We start from the raw sequence: 6,100 nt of genomic DNA, 5'->3' as shown, positions 1-6,100 counted from the left end.
CAAACATCATGATGTAGATATTAAAAATATATCATTTATTGACATTAACTATATTAACTATAATAAAGACTTTAGTGCTCTTCTAGCTTGGGCTGTGCAAAACTTGAACATTCATCACTTTAATATACAAACATCAAATTTTTCTCAATGCTTTGACAAAACATCTCAGGAAAGTCTTGAAGAAGTGTTTTAGAATTAGGCACAAAGAAGACCAAGACTAAAGAATATAACTATATTTAAAAGGTCAGCGGTCAACACTAGTGAGGCAAGAAATCTAAAAACTCTTTTCTGTCCCTTATTTAATATCCCAACCCGAGAACAGAAGGCTGGTAAATAAACTGTTTGAACTTTGATACTTTTGATACTTTTTTTAAACTGAAACAAAGCTTTTTTAATCATCAGTAGTATTTAAAAGGGGTGAAGCTTTAAGAAACGACAGATCTCGGTTGTGATTTTGAACCCAAAGCTGCTGCAAGAGGAGAGAGAGGACTGTCTGTCATTAACACTGAATTTACCGTACCAGTGTATTTGTACAATTTAGACAGTATGAAGAAGTCTCCCTGCAATTGTTGTTGATAAAAAAACAAGAAATTACCCAAAAATGGATGCCTAGGACTTGTATATTGTTGCCGTGGTAACATGTTTGTTATCATTGAGTATTACTAGTATCATATAAGAGTTTACATTTCTGGTATCTTTGTAAGCCTGGAGGATTGTGACCATATAAATATTTGATGACATGAGTTGCCTTTTAATGGCAATTATTTTTAAATGACTAGATTTCTTGGTACAAGGAGCTCTAGTTATGTGACATCTAATGTTTGAGAGGAGTCGTTGTGAAGAGGAAATGTGTCAATTGAATAATTTCTCAAAAGTTTGAAATGCTTTGTTAATATATTTTATTTTTAACAGAATGACAACAATGGGCTCAAACAAAGAAAAAGACTGAGGGACAGCCATAGTAAATAAAATAAAGAAAAGATTAAATAAGATTAAATGACTTAAATAAAAACATAATGCAGCACAGAGATTTGACTGTTGCTTGTTTAAAACCAAAGCATGCTGTGGCATTCTGTCAGAAATCTCTGACCATGTCTGAAGCGTTCATACTGGACAGACTTTGAAGTGTTGTTGTTTTGGGCTGAAAGGGAGGCAATGCTTGCTAAATCATGAGATATATTGGCGGGGGCGGAGTCCGTACTGATGAAGATTAATGCCAATATGTTGTTAGCAACAACCAGGCTCATTGTCCTCTTACTGTATAACAATGTTCACCAGATGCCAGGCATGCATTGGACATCCACTGGACTCTTGACTCTGCACAGTGGATAAGCACTCCTACAGATTCTCTTAATAATGAGCTAAAAGCCTGTTTGTTTTCCTCTCCTCAGCCTTCTAGTGTCTGTCAAATCATCTGAATAAATGCCTCGTATAGTGCGTGTGTCATAAATCTAACCTTTTGCTTTTTTATTGTTATAGCCTACAAAAATGTAGGCTTTGTCTTTTGCACGTAGGCTTACCTCTCTCAATCTTTTGCAATTTTTTACGGCAATGAATGTGTATGTGGGTATGTATGACATGTGCTTGGATTGTGTTTGTGTGCTGTTGTATGTGTACATATTTTAGATTGTATATGCTGCAGCTGGATTGCTCCTACAGAGTTTTGTTGTATATATTTACAATGACAATAAAGATCTATCTATCTCTCTATCAGTTGTTTCGATTGATTTTGATTGAACAAGCAGAAGAGTAAGTTTCTCTTCTCTAAACCAGTATTACACGTCAAGTAGTGAGGGAAGGATGACCATGTAAGAAAATATTGGATTTGCAAAATAGGTTATGTGTATAAAAGCAACACTGATACGTGAACTTTGAGGATACCAATACTTTTTTTTTTTAAAGAAAATAGTTTTCAAATACCGTTATAGTGGATGATACATAATGAATGAATAGAATAGAATGCCTTTATTGTCATTATACAATTGTACAACGAAATTATTAATAATATAATGTTTCTAAATGTATTGTGCACCAATTTTGCCCTGATGTGATTGATTAAAAAAAGCAGCCTTCTGAATGCCTCTTAACAACTTTATCAAAGAAAAACAAATCTCATTGTAAATAGTCAACCATTTGTGTGTCTGGTACAGTATATGCTGCAGACAGTACTAAGAGTAGCGCTACATTCTGCTTGACAAAATATGGGATGGAACCAGTCCTTATACACCCCAAGCATCCTTTACATGGACTTGAGGATCCCGGTTATGAGCCCTATCCTGGTTTTGTTCATATTCAGGATTTGGCCTTTTAGATGTACACAGAGAAACTTGGTTTTTCATTACCCTGTATTTATTAAAATGACTAATATCCCAGTTTCTGATTACTGCATGTTATTTGCGCAGGCCTCTGAAATGCTCTGAAACTGGCTTCCTGTAGCCTGTTCACCACAAACTTGCATAGGTAAGTTTTCTCCCATCTGAACTTCCAATTATATTAGATTTTTTTTTATTACAGAAAGACAAAAATCAGGTTCTTTGTTTTTCCAGGTTAACGCAGCCATGTTTGTTCTGCTGATACGTCACTTGACCGAGGTTGCACCTGAGCAGGTAAGTGGCAGCTTTCAGAAACGTGGGTATGGCGTGTACATGTCACAGTATTCTGTTTTCTTTGGTAGTTCTCCAGGAAGCAAAATCAGGATATGATGTTTACATGGACAAACAAAAACAGGATATTTAAAAACCCCATCGACACGATAGAATACTCAAGTCCATGTAATTATTTGTCTCATATGGAAACATATTTGAATTACATGCATTGAAACCAATAAATCCTACGTGGAGTATATCAACCTGATAATATCTACCACCAATACATAAGTTGGGCTCCTGTTCCTAATGGCAGCCAACACCTTTGAGCATCATTGAATTCATTTCACAGAACACATTAAAGTAATGGAACAAGCACTGATGCAATTAAGCCCAATTAGATGAACATTTTTAATACCAGCGGATCTTGAAGTGATAGTGAGTGACATGTGGACAGTAATGAAGTACTTTGATAAAGAAAGATGGGCAGAAGAGGCTTTATAATGAGATGGAGCATATTTCCAATGACAGTATTAGCTTCCATTGCCATACTGGTATTGTTCCCTGTTTTCTGAAGCCAAGCCAAGTGAAAAAAAAAGTGTCACTCTCACTGGGAGTGTTGAGTGGTTTGTTGGAATGCACAATGTCTTTGCTCTTAGTTGAAAATTACCAACACAGATGTAAGGCCTGCTGGAAAGAAGTGTGCCCTTGACTGATAATCCGCAGAGTAATACTCAAACGCTTGAACATTTTATCATTATTACTACAAAACTCAATCATGCTCTTTCCAGTGTTTTTCTGGACCATATCAGGTTTATTATGTGTTTGACTCTCGACTCTGATAACATCTCCATCATATTTGAAGAGGTTGGGATGATCTGCCAGAGCTTGGCATTCCATATAGCTGTTCCTATCCAACAGAGTGTTAGAGATGACAAGACACACTAGATGAAGTGTCTATGCTTTCAAAGCAAAAATATTTTTTTACAGTATATGTGCAAGTGTAGTCATCATTTAGTGTCCTTTGTACTGTTTTAATCCACTGCTGTTGTATACGTGCACAGTTACTGAGTGCACTGACTTTTCTTTTGAAAAAATAGGGGGAAAAAACTTTCCTTTTATAAGGTCAACATCCACGGTTGTTTGGCTCCATAATCTACCATAAAGCCAAAGCCAAAGTCCACTTCTGAAAATGGCTCATTAAGATTTTGATCAATCTTGTGCTTTCGGTGAGACAGACGTAGGAAATGCCATCAGAAAATTGCATTTCCCAATGACATTAGGCGCCCAGTTGACCATCCAATTCCATGTGTTTCTATTGAGATGTTAAGATCTGATATGATTTGGGTCAGAAAACCTGCTTTTTTTTCTTTAAGTGAGGCAATTAAATTTCCTTGATGGTCTCTGAGAGCACTTAGCTTAAGAGAATACACTTTTAAATCAAAAACCTTTCAATCATCTCAAATCATATTTGGGAAAAATCTGCCCCCGAGTCTGGTGTCACATGCAATGCAATTGAGCATGTGACAGACCCGCGCTGAGATGGGCAATGTTGGGAAAGGTTATTGTGCGTGTCTCCGAGGGTTGTATATTGGCTGTGACATGTTGTTTGTCGGTGTTTCGATGTAGTTTCATATCAAAGGCGCAGGACAAGATAAAAGGGGCTAAACTTAACTGAAGACAGGCCTGTTTTGAAATGGAGACAGACTGTATCAAACAACATAAATAAGACGACATATATTAATGGAATTTTTCACCAAACACATGGGATCCAATTCAGCACTTCCTCTTTAAGACTAATGAAGAGTAAAGACAGCTTAGATTTCAATAGATTGATCGCTAAAAAGCTGGAACCTAAAAGAAGCTCTGTCAACAAAAAATATAAGAAATTAAATTGAGATGGGAAATTAATGTCACAAGTTAAGCTAACTGACCTACATGTAATCTAACAGACTACATGCCTATTTAAGATTAGTGATGAAACACACCACAGCTGATCTGTGATCTGTTGGAATCACCACCCAGGGCTCGGGCTGCACGTGCTCAGCGGCTTGTAAAACAGATTGTAAAGCGTTGATGTTTCATTGTGTATCGTCACACACTGATGAATGAACCACACTTTGGGGTCAGGCTTACTAGGGATCACACTCTGGATCTGGGCCCGAGTTCCTAATGTGAATCCACCCTCAGGAAAAGATGATTACAAAAAAGATTCCAGTACATTACTTTATTGCGACATACATACAAAAGGTTAGGTAAAGATAAAAATACTAACTTAACTGAGAAATCTACATTATGCTTGGGTTTGGTTGATAGTTTTATATGAAGTAGTTTTGTTTGTCTGTAGTATACCAAATGTATTATTATCATTTGTATAAGTAATAAGCATAACGTTTTTGAATGTAAGGTTGGTGTTTTTTAAAAGTGAAACATTTCAGTGTAATGAATAGAGTAACTTTTGACTTGGACATTGAGGCTCCTGTGAGGAACTTAAGGTGTGTGATGATTATTACGCCCCCTGTGGACAAAGCTCTACCTCTACCTATCAAAAATTACTATATAGAATAATCAATCTTGTCACTGATGGACCCTATGGTCATATAGAGGCTCCAGTATTAATTTCTGTCTGTTTTATAACCAGCTAACTGCTCACAGGAGCTTTAAGTATTCAAGAGTCATTATATTCCACAATATACGGCTGGCAGTGGTTTTGAGAGATTTGAATCTTAATGGCATTTTATTTAACTTCCTTACTCGTGTCCTTGAAGTATACAGAAATAATGTTTTTTATGGTGTTCAAAGATTGATTAAAGGTGAAAAATAAGCAAATTGACCACCTGGTAAGTCTGTAATACTTCTTTCTCTCTAACCTCCTGTTCACTGGTTTACCATCCTGTTCTATTTTCAGACGGCTAATTAGGCAAGTTTTATAACCAGGTTTACTTAACTCTGTCATGCAAGGATAAATTACCATTTTGCACTTCTCACTTAGTCATCTTAATTACCAGAGGCAATTTATCAGGCTGTCTGCAGGCTATGAATAATTAGAGAGATTATTAGATGAGAGGGAAAGCTGTATATATCAGGATACACAGTGTGTGTACAAGAGTATATGGTATGTTTTGAAGGGACTGGAGGAAGTGTGGTGTTTTAACTACATAAAATGTTACAGTCGATCATGTTATAGTAAAAAGGTTCAGATTAACAGATGTATTTTACAGTCTGTCCTCCCCTTTTAGAGATCATTGGAAACAAACAGAGAGCTCAGTGTTATGCAGGTTTACACGTTTTAATGCATGTGTATCAGGAGTGTGTTTGGGCGAGTGCTGGCCCTTTGCTGACTTTGTCCTGACATTCATTCCCACACTATATCAGCAGCCAGAGAGGGATGCATCACACGCCCCCTCCAAATAGATCAAAGAGTGGTGTGTCACGCCGCTGTGGGCTTACTTGAGAGACTACCAACATGAAAATACCACATCCCGGTCCTCAGTAGGGGGCCGGTCTGTAATTGT

This window comes from Labrus mixtus, chromosome 3 (assembly GCF_963584025.1).
Source record: "Labrus mixtus chromosome 3, fLabMix1.1, whole genome shotgun sequence".
NCBI classification, from domain to species: Eukaryota; Metazoa; Chordata; class Actinopteri; order Labriformes; family Labridae; genus Labrus; species Labrus mixtus.
Note: the sequence above shows the minus strand (reverse complement) of the source record.